The sequence below is a fragment of the Salmo trutta genome, chromosome 3, assembly GCF_901001165.1.
Source record: "Salmo trutta chromosome 3, fSalTru1.1, whole genome shotgun sequence".
NCBI classification, from domain to species: domain Eukaryota; kingdom Metazoa; phylum Chordata; class Actinopteri; order Salmoniformes; family Salmonidae; genus Salmo; species Salmo trutta.
The window spans coordinates 46,003,321-46,018,215 of record NC_042959.1 but is presented as its reverse complement, the minus strand read 5'-3'; the positions used below and the strand labels follow the sequence as shown (position 1 = coordinate 46,018,215).

Below are 14,895 nucleotides of genomic sequence, written 5' to 3'. Positions count from 1 at the left end.
TAAATCAGTTGGTTGTAATCTTGGATTGAGCAGACCTTCCTATACAATTCCGATAACTCAACCATTCCAACTTACAATATAATTTAAAAACAAAATAGCATTTTCAAACATCTTTTCCATAAATACAGGTCTTTTGTCAACTAGCACATTTGAGTTCAACCATAACCATTTGTTGTAATATTTGTTCTCGCTTTTCTGGGGGATGAAATTGTAACCAACTCTGCAATACTTGTTTGAAAAAGAAATACTTTGTTCAAAGTTTCACTTCATTAATTAAATCGAAAATTAGGCATGGCAATCTGCACAAAAGCAAAAAGGCAATTTTTAAACAATGGATGAGCTTTTCTTAGTAATCTACTTGAGAACCATTTTGGGTTCAAGTAAAACTTTTGTAGAAATGAAGCTTTTAGAGAGGTTTAGTGCTTTTATATTTAATAACATCAACCCACCCAGTTCATATTCATTATAGAAATAGGCACGCTTTATCTTGTCAAAATTAGGTTTTAGTCCAGAGGCCAGAAAATAATGAAGAATTAAATCAATTGGCTGTGTCCTGTAATAACATCGATCCAATTGACAAGGTAATGAAGAATAAATCCTGCATCAATGTCCCAATCTCATCTTTACCTTAACAAAAGGTCAATATCATAAAGCACACATCCTCCCTCATGCACAAAGCAAATATTACCACATGAAACATTGAGCAGAACAGTCTGGAAATAGAGACAAAGCCATGGACTGTGCGGCTGATGAAACTTCTCATTGTTCTGGCAGCAGCGGAGCGCTGTTTACCGTACATTTCGAATTCAGAAAATACACTTCCAGTGTCTCAGAGTGAGATCATGATTAAAAAAAAGCACTGAGCGTGGTGCCCACAATATGCTTGATATAGCGTTTGAATATATCACAAATCTCAGGGCCTGTACCCAAGGGGGTTGGCACAGCACTACGCACTGTTGATCCTAACAACTGAAGGATACTTTTGGACAATGAAATAATGAGCGTGCTGAAACACTTCATTTACTTTTAATGGCATTGAGTGAATCCGAGATGTGATCCTGTGTGCTGGCAGCTATGACGCCTTTTTGTTACATTGTCTTTTGTTGGGACTGAACTCTGCCCCAAGTAGGTGTGACAGTAGCCTAAACAGTACGAGAGGTGAGATGGTTATGTTTTCTGACACAAGGCTTCAAATGGGTCCTGATATCATGTTGTAATAGGGAGCTTTAGCATTCACAGTAGGGGGGGAAACAGGCTTTATTTTACCTCTACATAAATGCATGGATCTGCACTAGAAATAGGCCTACCTAAGGGGCAATCTGTGATTGCTACATCCATTTTGGGACTTTTAAATTAATTATATATATAGTACACTCATTGATTATTGAAGAAAATAACTTAAAAATACCTCATGAGCTTAGTTCAACTGTCATACCCCATCAGAACGCAAAATATAAGCTTGTTTTACTCCAATGTTTGTAAACGTAAACAAACCCTGTATGGCCTCAAAACAAGAATATTTTTTATTAAATGGATGGTTGGTCCTTGAATCCAGAGCTCGGTCTATGCATTTCAGTGGTTACTTTTCTCCAGCACCATCCCTCAGCTTTTTTCCCAAAACAGTGGTGGAGAGAAGCCTTATAATTATTTGAACTGCAGATTGCCCCCTTTAATATTCACAATAGTGCAGCGGCAACAATCTAATAACTTTTCGGTTACGATTACCGTGTAGCGGATATGATTGTAAATGTGAGTTTAAAGTAAGGTGCGGGAACAACCTTTTCTCATGGACATCATGAAAGAAAGTTACAAGATGATTACCTCTGCAATATAGTGAGTATTACCTACAGCATGTAGTCTCAGGATGATTACCTCTGCAATATAGTGAGTATTACCTACAGCATGTACAGTATAAAGCAGATTAGTGCATTTTTGTAGCTGCCAAATGTAGCCCTTGACGTCTCATACAGTATACTACTGCATATGGCTTAAGATTATAAACAGTAGATTACAAAGCAGCATCTTGATAGGCATTCAAATTAAATATGTCTTTCAGATCCAGAGCCAAAAGCTCCAGCTTTGTTGCTACGGGCCTTTTCGGAAGACTGCTGAAAGCAAAGAGAGGAGTGTATGCGAGTTTGTCTGTGAATTCAACTTTTCCCTTCAAAACAAAAAGAGGTCTTAGCAGATCAGAGTAGCCTGGTGATGGTTCCCCTGTCCCTTTAAAAGGGTGAAAAATACATCATCACAATAGTAGGCAAGTAGGCTCATTTATAGTAGGCTCCCAAACACATGAGCTTTGTATTTTCTGATTCCTAAGAACCTCGGTAGTCACGCACAGCCACGACCTCGGCTTACTACAAAACGGGATACACGTTGGATTCGGAATTAATCTACTGTTACTAACAGAAAATGACATACTTTGTACAACTGCCATATAGCCTAAGCTTTGGCTAGCTCAGCTCTCTTATGGAGCAAGGTCCTGAAACAAGTTCTAATCCTTTCTTAAAGCAACACTCTCTGGTGTGAGAGGGCTCAAACATGTAAGCATGGTTAAGTAGTTCAGTAGCTATATCCAAGAAAGACAAAACAACCTGGCTAGATGAAAATGCAACGCAGAAAACGAATTGACAAAAGACTAGCAAACCAAAGTAAGACACCGACCCTTCAATATGCTTTGCCATCCTTCTCCAGACTAGAAAGATGAAATGTGTCCACGGCTTTGCCTGTGAACAAGACCACTTTTCCAGTAAGCACACTGACAACGTGTTAACATTCTTCCCAAGGTTGTGAGTGTGAGAAACTCTGAACGCATTATCCGCAAGATTCTGGGAAACCAAAATAACACCCAGAGAAAGAGTGGCGAGAGGATACAGATGAGATTTCCCCCTCACAAAAATATTACGCAACCACAGCTGGAGCCTGCGAGGACTTGCAAAACATGTGCGTTGCAGAACACAAAGAAAAATCCATGCTGTAATTAAACTTCTACACAGCAGCCTCCAATCCAACAAAAAGAAGCTCCGGTCCTTGCCTTTTTGCACATAGGCCTCTATAAGATTCTATGACAAACACTTTGCAAATCAATTGGGGGGGTAGACTACAGGCAGGGGAAGAGAACATACAGAGAGACACAGTGGACGAGAATGATAAGGGAGAACCATATAGGTCTTACTCTCACACACACACATACCCCTCTGGGGATATGAACTTTGCCTATTCTATTTGAAGGTTGTATGGGAGATACAGCACCAGGGAGGCATGCTAATTATAGGACAACCTTCCTCACATATAGGCCAACACTCACAGCACTGCAGCACTCAGAGCCATCAATGCATATGGGCAATTATCTATATTCCCTCTGACTAAGTTCTGCGTGTGCGATTGCTCTGCTGCTGTCCGTTACCTTGGACCATGAGACTCAAATACTGTGAAAATCAAACAAAATTTTGATTTGGTCTGGCTGAGAGGCTTAATTCATTGCAAAATACCTCATATCAACATACTGCCTTCTGACTTGGTTGCCCATCTACTGTCAGCTGGTTGTTTGTTTTATAGCTAGTAGTTAATGTTTTCTTTATTTAATACTAGTCCCATAAGAAACTGGGAGTTTGTTTAAAATGAATGTTCATGCTCTATCCAGGGAGGATGTAAGTGACTGCTCACCCATGGTGTAAGAGAGGAGAGCCCATCATTTAACATGTACCAACTTGGAGATAAAGGCATCGCAGCTCAATTCATGAGCCATACCTCCATATCTCCATGTGAGAGTGATGGTTTTAAGTATCAACAGAAAAAGCAATCTTCCTTCTCTACAGTGAGAAACGGATAAATAAGTATTCATTTCTTCTGCTTCCCAACCTGCGAGACTGAAACGGATATTACTTTCCTGCAACATAAATTGCCCTTTAGGGATAAACAGCTATTTATGATTGCTGACAGAAGGAACTATGGATTACCCTGTAATGCAAACAGCAGGCACAATAAAACGAAGACACAATGCGATACACTTCTCAAGTTTGACAGAACAAACACATATTCTTGTTCACATCATCATACACTTTACAGGCTCAGAGAACAACAAACCTAAACGTTGTTCTAAACATTTGAGTTTCCGTTTAGCCTGCATGGGAATCCTCCTCTTTCGCACGTTATTCTGGCCACTGTACCAAACACAAGGTCAGCGAGCACACTGAGTGAAGGAGACACTCTATTTGGAGTTAGCTCCGGAGATTGGGAAAGACAAGCAAACAATTCACAGTGCTGCTGAGCAGTTTTTCCATGGGACTAAGATATCAGGGTATATCGGTCCCATGACTCGCTCCCTCTAAATCCTCATATCATCAGTGTTAACTAGCCACAATGATAAACTCCCAGAAGGTTTAGCATGCCAGTAGCATCTCCCAGCTGTGTGTGGCCTTAGTAGGGGTGAGAAACACTGCCCTCTCCATGGTGCTGAATGCAGGCCAATACACTCCCTCATCATCTCGGTCTCTCCCTCTCACACACACAGACTTCCTGTCATTGTATCAGATAATGGATTCATAGGTGCCAGGAACGTGTGGGGCTGGTGTGTATGTGTGTGGCTCTTCCATGGAAAATGAGCTAATATCCAGTCGTCCTTGTGGATGGTGGACAAGTGCTTCATTTAACTCTCCAGGTGCCCTTGGTTGCCCAAGGGCTTATGTAACCCACTTGGAGATACTCAGTGATACTAAGTCCCTGGTAGTGACACTAGAGCCAGGGTCAGAGGTCAACATCTGTCCTTGGAGAGAGCATCTGGTGTACAGCAATCAGGGTCGTGTTCATGAGGGCACACAACGGAATTTCTTTTGCAACAGAAAACAATGTTTCTTATTGGACAAGTCCATGTTATCCCTTCCTTGTTTCAGTACATTTTTATTGCATTTAGTGTCTAGTGAACATGAACGTGGACACAGAGTTGGATGGAAGAAAACTTTACTAGGAAGAGATGCTCATGTTTCTCTATCCCTATCTCTTTATGTTCTCCTCTTTCACTTCTTCCTTTTCCCTCTGCAGTCGTGGCCAAAAGTTTTGAGAATGACACAAATATGAATTTTCACAAAGTTTTCTGCTTCAGTGTCTTTAGATATTTTTGTCAGATGTTACTATGGAATACTGAAGTAGAATTACAACCATTTCATAAGTGTCAAAAGGCTTTTATTGACAATTACATGAAGTTGATACAAAGAGTCAATATCTGCAGTGCTGACCCTTCTTTTTCAAGACCTCTGCAATCCGCTCTGGCATGCTGTCTAACTTCTGGGCCACATCCTGACTGATGGCAGCCCATTCTTGCATAATCAATGCTTGGAGTTTGTCAGAATTTGTGGGTTTTTGTTTGTCCACCCGCCTCTTGAGGATTGACCACAAGTTCTCAATGGGATTAAGGTCTGGGGAGTTTGCTGGCCATGGACCCAAAATATCGATGTTTTGTTCCCCGAGCCACTTAGTTATCACTTTTGCCTTATGGCAAGGTGCTCCATCATGCTGGAAATAGCATTGTTCATCACCAAACTGTTCCTGGATGGTTGGGAGAAGTTGCTCTTGGAGGATGTGTTGGTACCATTCTTTATTCATGGCTGTGTTCTTAGGCAAAATTGTGAATGAGCCCACTCCCTTGGCTGAGAAGCAACCCCACACATGAATGGTGTCAGGATGCTTTACTGTTGGCATGACACAGGACGGATGGCACCTTGTCTTCTCCGGACAAGCTTTTTTCTGGATGCCCCAAACAATCGGAAAGGGGATTCATCAGAGAAAATGACTTTATCCCAGCAGTTCAATCCCTGTACCTTTTGCAGAATATCAGTCTGTCCCTGATGTTTTTCCTGGAGAGAAGTGGCTTCTTTGCTGCCCTTCTCGACACCAGGCCATCCTCCAAAAGTCTTCGCCTCACTGTGCATGCAGATGCACTCACACCTGCCTGCTGCCATTCCTGAGCAAGCTCTGTACTGGTGGTGCCCCGATCCCGTAGCTGAATCAACTTTAGGAGACAGTCCTGGCGCTTGCTGGGCTTTCTTGGGCGCCTTGAAGCCTTCTTCACAACAATTGAACCGCTCTCCTTGAAGTTCTTGATGATCTGATAAATGGTTGATTTAGGTGCAATCTTACTGGCAGCAATATCCTTGCCTGTGAAGCCCTTTTGTGCAAAACAATGATGACGGCATGTGTTTCCTTGCAGGTAACCACAGATGACAGAGGAAGAACAATGATTCCAAGCACCACCCTCCTTTTGAAGCTACCAGTCTGTTATTCGAACTCAATCAGCATGACAGAGTGATCTCCAGCCTTGTCCTCATCAACACTCACACCTGTGTTAACGAGAGAATCACTGACATGATGTCAGCTGGTCATTTTGTGGCAGAGCTGAAATTCAGTGGAAATGTTTTTGGGGGGATTCACTTCATTTGCATGGCAAAGAGGGACTTTGCAATTCATCTGATCACTCTTCATAACATTCTGGAGTATATGCAACTTGCCATCATACAAACTGAGGCAGCAGACTTTGTGAAAATTAATATTTGTGTGATTCTCAAAACTTTTGGCCACGACTGTATACTCATCTCAATCTCTGAGAAAAGAAAGGCTATTGTTTAAATATCTCTCCATCCTTCCTTTGCCCTCTACTCATTGCTCCCTCAAGCTCTGGGAAGAGAGATTTGTGAGTGTTTGAATGCCTGTGTGTGTTCGAATGTAATATTTGTGGGCAAGGCACTGTCCTACTCCCCTGTTCACTGGGCTTCAAGACGTTTTTGTCATTTTAGAAGTTCACAGAAAGGATGACCTTAAATACCATGGTCACACCACAGTCCAAAATTAGCAGAAATGCCAGTATAGACCCCATTGCAACATCACTGTCTTGTTCTACACAGCAAGCCCATCATTAGTGGCAGAACCAAGCTTTGCTTTAGGCCCATTCAGTCAGCACTGAATCATTGATGCGGTCAGCTGTGTCTTTTACAGCAGGAAGTTTGGGCAGTTGTTCTCAGCTCCATAACATCTTGTCTTGATACTCCATATGACCTGTGATATTTCCAGTTCCAGGCAGCAGCATGTCCATCACTTAGCTCTCATACTGCCACACAGTCTCTCCCAGACCCTGGGCAGAAGAACCAAACACTGAAGACTATAAAATGTGATTTCTGGAGGACCTTCACAGCAGAGAAATGTGTTTGGGGTTAGCAGTATCCTTGGGTTATGTTCCGTAGAATCCTCCAGAACTAATCGGAGATCAAAAACCACCCTGATGCTTTTGAAGAGAGAGATTGTATCAAGTGGTGTATCAGTAGTCTTCTCATCAGAATAAATAAGAGTGCAGCAATATAAATCTCAGCCCTAAAAGCCGGTGTCGACGTTTGTGTTTATTTTCTTATTTATAGACATGCCTAAATCCCGTGATATGCATCTATTGTGTTCGCTGAGAGCAGCGTATGTTGAAACTGTCTGCCACAGCTTACACAACCCACAACTACCTTGGGTTCACCACTAAAAGCTGTGAATTCTAATCTTGGCATGGGTGGAATGAAAACGATCCCTGCCATCCCCGCTTCTAGTGCATGTTGTCAACGCTACGCACAGGCCTACCACGCCGGGTGAACTCAACACGTCAGACAACCACGCCGTCATCCTCGTGGCTTTCTGTGGGCACAAACAGTCGGGTTGCACCATGCAGTCTGGTTGCACCACGCCTTTAGAAAACTCTCTTGCGTCACATGACGAAGCTCAAGGTGACATGACTCAACCTGCCCGAAAGCAACACCAACTGGCGCAGACAGGAGAGGAAGTGAGATAGACAGAAGGGAGGAAGTTGGTGAGAGTGGGAGGATGGAAGTTACCTTGGTGATTGATCTACTTGCACAGGCATGCACATGCAGACACGTACACGCATACACATTAGACATGCAAACAGGAGTCTCTCTAACACACACACACACAAATACACTTCAGTGTTCTTTCCCACACAGGACAACATACACACACATGCATTAACACACATTTCAAGTCTTATATTGCATCTGTAAGCTACTTCATACGCAAATATATGCATGTCTAATATGGAACAGCTTGTGGAAAGAACTAGAAGACTTTACTGTTGAGCTGGTTTCCTGTGTATCACAGATATTCCCCTGGGTCTCTACAGCAGCAATGACCAAAATACTATGAATAGTCACAAAACATCCCAACTTATATCAGCACAAGCTGAGGGTTATAGCCAATATAAGGGCTTTATAAATACATTTGATTGATTGCCAATAGACACACTCAAAACCATGTTCACACACTGTGTCAGGTGCAAGAAGGAGTGCTTTGTGAAAGGCAAATTAAGGAACGTTAAAGCACCAAGACATGCGACTGTTAAACAAACAGCTGAGAATTTGTGTCTGACTGAGCTAAAACCTCTGTAATACATTATGGAATCTCTTCCAATAACCTTGTAATTCAGTAGAAAATCTAGAACTATCACATTCCTGTCGATTCTGTTCAAAACTACAACAGAGAGTGCAAAGTTCCACTTAAGCAGAATGGTCTCACTTCTCCACCACAAGAGATGTACATTGAGCATAATACATTGATCTTACAGATTCCTTTTTTTCGATTAAGTTGGGGGTTTGTGTTTTGTTAATTTGCTACTACCAGATGCCTTCTTTGAAAACAGCACATAGAAGAGGATACATGTCGATGACATAAGTCTGTCAGTTTAGACCAAATAGTATTTGAAATATTTTGAAAATAGTCCCAAAAGTGCACTGTGCGCCCATCTGTGTCCAGTTTGAGCCCAATTGTGTGCAAGTGTTTTTATTTATAGAACGCAGCACATCAAGAAAGGATGGCTTTGGGGTCAAATGTTTTCTTCTGATCCACATTAGCCTGGTTAGGTGACTAACCTCCATGTAAACAAATCATTTCAAATCAGTAAAAGGGAGTATGTCTATGCCTTGATGTTTGTTTGGTTCCCTCTCTGTGTGCAAGCTCACTAATTATGTAACGGATGTCTTGTAGTGTGAAATGCATTCTGAAAACAAAGTCCATCCATTAACACTGTAGATAACGCCAGCTCTCACCAACTAGAATAAAATAGGCTTTAGATTATAAAACAGCAGGTCCAGACAGTGCATCTCATTGTGGACTACAGGTTGGTTATATAGTGTTAGTATTGTTTACATCTTCCTCAGCGACCCGTTTATAACTCGGTTTTTAATGTTATTGTTTTCCGCAGAGTGGGCTGCTCTCTCCATCCACTCCGATATGTGATAGTTCTGGCCAAGGTGCCTAGTCCTAGCATAACATTCACTGAGAGTTGGTGTGAGCACTGCTTGGAGGAAAACGTGACATTCGAGTGACAGTCTAGCCCATTTTGTTCTGTAGGCCTAAGTGAGGCTATAGAAATATTCGTATTGACAATAGGCACGATGTGTCGCTTTGTCAAACATTCAACTGAATTAGTGAACAACACGACATTCCTCGACATTCTTACGCAGGTCGAAACTTAACAAGCTCTTATAGGCCAAAGACAACGTACATGTTTACTAAATCGGTTGATGCAGCGCAACAAAACAGCTGTCAACAGAATTGCAAGGTATCGGTCACATGGACGGGCGCTGCTACAACCACAATTTACTATCATTTGCGGTTCGTTTTCGACTGTCTTTTACATACCCTTCTCCGTTTAGATTGAATCAAATGCATCCACAATAAGAGGCTGTGATGTTGATGTGAAGTTTCTCTTCTCGTGGACAAGAACGTTTTTTTCTTCCACGGTTTGGCGTTGTTTTCACTGTCTTCGTGAACATGTATGGCTCGTTGCTTCCTGTTTTACGTACAGTGATGGTTGTTTCTTCGGGGTGGGGCGGAATGTTGATACAACGCAAAGAAATGTGGGCAAAAGACCCGAGCATGCCCGTACACGCACGCACTCGTTATTGTAACATCTGAGACACGTTCGTTCGAAGTATGTGACAGAGTGGTTGCTGCCCTTGTGAGTTTGTGAAGAAAATATATTTTGTTGTAAGACAAGGTACATTGGGCAACACATAAGCTGCGGCAATGTACTCTATTTCTTTAGAAGGGTAAGCATGTTATTACTGCAGATAGGATAAGATTCATACACAGGCTTTGAATTAAATGGAATTGGACATGGTGAATTCTGTTTCTTATTCAAATCAGTTAGGGCCACTAATTACACAGTATTAATTGCACAGGAATTAAAATATTGTGCTGATCCACGCTATTTGAGCCACGTTACAATTCTCTACAAGTGAATTAATCCTATTGGTACGATGTGTAGGCTGTTTGCCTTTTACACCAACCACCTGTGTTCGCTTCCCTGCCCCGCCGTTCGCTACACTGGTGTCAGAAGCAAGATGACGGTCGTGAGGCCTTTACGTGTGAGGGGACCGCGCCTTCCTGTTTGGAGGGGTTTAGCAATCCTGCAATCTGAGGCAAGTAATAATTTGTTAGAAACCATTACAACTATATTGAAGGATGAGTAGGGTGTTTGCCTGTAATGATAGCAACTCAGGTTCACTTCCCTGCCCTAAAGTTTGCTACAATATTATGTACACTGAACAAAAATAAGAATGCAACATGTAAAGTGTTCCTCCCATGTTTCATGAGCTGAAATAAAAGACCCCAGAAATGTTCAATAGGCACTAAAAGCTTTTTTCTCTCAAATTTTGTGCACACATTTGTTTACATCCATGTTAGTGAAAATGTTTCCTTTGCCAAGACAATCCACCTGACAGGTGTGGCATATCAAGAAGCTGATTAAACAGCATGATCCTTACACAGGTGCACCTTGTGCTGGGGACAGTAAAGGACCACTCTAAAATGTGCAGTTTTATCACACAGCACAATGCCACAGATGTCTCAAGTTCTGAGGGGGCATTCAATTGGCATGCTGAGTGCAGGAATGTCCGCCAGAGCTGTTGCCAGAGAATTGGATGTACATTACTCTGCCATAAGCCACCTCCAACGTCGTTTTAGAGAATTTGGCAGTACGTCCATCCTGCCTCACAACCACAGATCACGTGTATGACATTGTGTGGGCGAGCGGTTTGCTGATGTCAACGTTGTGAACAGACTGTCCCATGGTGGCAGTGGGGTTATGGTATGGGCAGGCATAAGCTACAGACAACCAACACAATTGAACTTTTTTCCTTCTTATTGCGTTTGAGCCAATCAGTTGTGTTGTGATAAGGTAAGGGTGGTATACAGAAGATGGCCCTATTTGGAAAAAGACCAAGTCCATATTATGATAAGAATAGCTTCAAATACGTAAAGAGAAACGACAGTCCATCATTACTTTAATAAGACATGAAGGTCAGTCAATACGGAAAATGTCAAGAACATTGAAAGTTTCTTCAAGTGCAGTCGCAAAAATCATCAAGCGCTATGATGAAACTGGCTCTCATGAGAACCACCACAGGAAAGGAAGACCCGGAGTTACCTGTGCTGCAGAGGATAAGTTCTTTAGAGTTACCAGCCTCAGAAATTGCAGCCCAAATAAATGCTTCAGAGTTCAACTAACAGACACATCTCAACATTAACTTTTCAGAGGAGACTGTGAATTAGGCCTTCATGGTCAAATTGCTGCAAATAAACCACTACTAAAGGACCGATAAGAAGAAGAGACTTGCTTGGGCCAAGAAACATGAGCAATGGACATTAGACCGGTGGGAATCTGTCCTTTGGTCTGATGAGTCCAAATGTGAGATTTTGGGTTCCAACCGCCGTGTCTTTGTGAGACGCAGAGTAGATGAACGGATGATCTTTGCATGTGTGATTCCCACCATGAAGCGTGGGGGTGCTTTGCTGGTGACACTGTTGGTGATTTATTTAGAATTTAAGGCACACTTAACCAGCATGGCTACCACAGCATTCTGCAGCGAGACGCCATCCCATCTGGTGTGCGCTTAGAGGGACTATCATTTGTTTTTCAACAGGACAATGACACCTCCAGGCTGTGTAAGGGCTATTTAAGAAGGAGAGTGATGGAGTACTGCATCAGATGGCCTGGCCTCCACAATCACCCGATCTCAACCAAATTGAGATGGTTTGGGATGAATTGGACCGCAGAGTGAAGGAAAAGCAGCCAACAAGTGCTCAGCATTTGTGGGAACTCCTTCAAGACTGTTGGAAAAGCATTCCAGGTGAAGCTGGTTGAGAGAATGCCAAGAGTGTGCAAAACTGTCATCAAGGCAAAGGGTGGCTACTTTGAAGAATCTCAAATATAAATTATATTTTGATTTGCTTTACACTTTTGTTTGGTTACTACACAATTCCATATGTGTTATTTCATAGTTTTGATGTCTTTACTACTATTCTACAATGTAAAATAAAGAAAAACCCTTGAATGAGTAGGCGTGTCCAAACTTTTGACTGGTACTGTATATGACTTAATTTCTCAAAAATATAGACTCTTCGCTTTCATTTGACACCCAGTTTCACATGCTCCTATGAACTTCACATGTTGGTGCTCATGGGTCCTTTTACATATTGTTGACATAGGCAATTTCCATGTATTTGTTGTCAATGTCTTGGCGTCAAACTGGTGGCAGTAGAGAGTTGTAAGAGTTAATTGAAAATGTGTCTTTCTTCATTAATTAGGCTGTTTTCTCTTTAACCATATGGCCTATCTACTAGAAACCCATGGACAATGGGCCTTCCCTTCCCTGTAGCTCAGTTGGTAGAGCATGGTGTTTGCAACGCCAGGGTTGTGGGTTCGATTCCCACGGGGGGCCAGCACAGAAAAAATAATAATTGTATGAAATGTATGCATTCACTACTGTAAGTCGCTCTGGATAAGAGCGTCTGCTAAATGACTAAAATGTAAAATGTAAAAAAATGACAATATGGACACAGAACAAATTAATACTATATTTGAATATATTTTTTTGTTATTCAAGTATAAATTAACAACGTTACAATAAATGTAATAGATTTTCTGTTAAATACCAAAGCTACTGAAGATTCTGGTAACGTTGGTAAATTACCGGTAACTTATTCCATGACGTTTAAAAAGTGGGGTGGGGGTTTCTACTAAGCTATATGGAATTGTTTTAAGAAGGTCATACCAAGGATCATTTAGCTATTGGATTTAGAATTTTATGACCCCTTGCAGTATAAAAAATATATATAAAACAATTTGATGAAAAATTATTTTTGGTCTCACTGCCCATACAACGAGTGGCTCCCAAGTGGCACAGCCGTCTAAGGCATTGCATCTCAGTGCTAGAGGCGTCACTACAGACCCTGGTTCGATTCCAGGCTGTATCACAACCGGCCGTGGTTGGGAGTCCCATAGGGTGGCGCACAATTGGCCGGCCCAGCTTTGTTAGTGTTTGGCTGGGGTAGGCTGTCATTGTAAATAAGTATTTGTTCTTAACTGACTTGCCTAGTTAAATAAAGGTAAACAAAAAAACAATAGTCCCAAAAACATATTAAAAGGAAGTTTGTTCTGAAGTGTCTCTCCTATATCTGAGAGATATAAGAAAGATCAGGATACATTTGTTCGTTTCTTTATTTTTTTTTTTTTACATGTATTTAACCACACATTTTGGGCATTAAACAGTCTCCACATACTGTAGACTTCCATTCATTTTTTAGACTGGTACCAGGAGTCTTGTGAGGCCTGTGGGCGTCATAGAGCAAAACAACAGACATATACAGTGCCTTCGGAAAGTATTCAGACCCCTTAACTTTTTCCACATTGTGTTACGTTACAGCCTTATTCTAAAATTGATTACATATAAAAAAAATCCTCAGCAATATACATACAATACCCTATAATGACAAGGCAATTTTTTTTGCATATGTATTACAAATAAAAAACAGAAATACCTTATTTACATAAGTATTCAGACCGATTGCTATGAGACTCGAAATTTAACTCAGGTGCATCCTGTTTCCATTGATTATCCTTGCGATGTTTCTACAACTTGATTGGAGTCCACCTGTGTTAAATTCAATTGATTGGGCATGATTTGGAAAGGCAAACACCTGTCTATATAAGGTCCCACAGTTGACAGTGCATGTCAGGGCAAAAACCAAGCCATGAGGCCGAAGGAATTGTCCGAAGAGCTCCGAGACAGAATTGAATCGAGGCACAGATCTGGGGAAGGGTACCAAAACATGTCTGCAGCATTGAAGGTTCCCAAGAACACAGTGGCCTCCAACATTCTTAAATGGAAGAAATCTGGAACCACCAAGACTCTTCCTAGAGCTGCCCCCCGGCCAATCTGAGCAATCGGGGGAGACCTTGGTCAGGGAGGTGACCAAGAACCCAATGGTCCCTCTGACAGAGCTCTAGAGTTCCTCTGTGGAGATGGGAGAACATTCCAGAAGGACAACCATCTCTGCAGCACTCCACCAATCAGGCCTTTATGGTAGTGGCCAGACGGAAGCCACTCCTCAGTAAAAGGCACATGACAGCCCGCTTGGAGTTTGCCAAAAGGGACCTAAAGACTCTCAGACTATGAGAAACAAGATTCTCTGGTCTGATGAAACCAAGATTGAACTCTTTGGCCTGAGTGCCAAGCGTCACGTCTGGAGGAAACTTGGCACCATCCCTACGTTGAAGCATGGGTGGCAGCATCATGCTGTGGGGATGTTTTTCAGCGGCAGGGACTGGGAGACTAGTCAGGATCGAGGCAAAGATGAATGGAGCAAAGTACAGAGAGATCCTTGATGAAAACCTGCTCCAGAGCGCTCAGGAACAGACTGGGGCGAAGGTTCACCTTCCAACAGGACAACAACCTTAAGCACACAGCCAAGACAATGCAGGAGTGGCTTTGGGACAAGTCTCTGAATGTCCTTGAGTGGCCCACCCAGAGCCCGGACTTTAACCCGATCAAACATCTCTGGAGAGACCTG

At 42.1% G+C, this 14,895-nt stretch overlaps 1 protein-coding gene across 1 annotated transcript in view; it reads right to left on the bottom strand.

The window, feature by feature from the left end:
• Positions 1-9,859, bottom strand: part of LOC115176169 (myelin basic protein) — a 50,168-nt gene extending 40,309 nt beyond the window's left edge. Inside the window, exon 1 of the mRNA XM_029736017.1 lies at positions 9,682-9,859. The gene's annotated coding sequence lies outside the window, so the exon portion shown is untranslated. The remainder of the gene's footprint in view (positions 1-9,681) is intronic.
• Between the last annotated feature and the right edge of the window lie 5,036 nt (positions 9,860-14,895).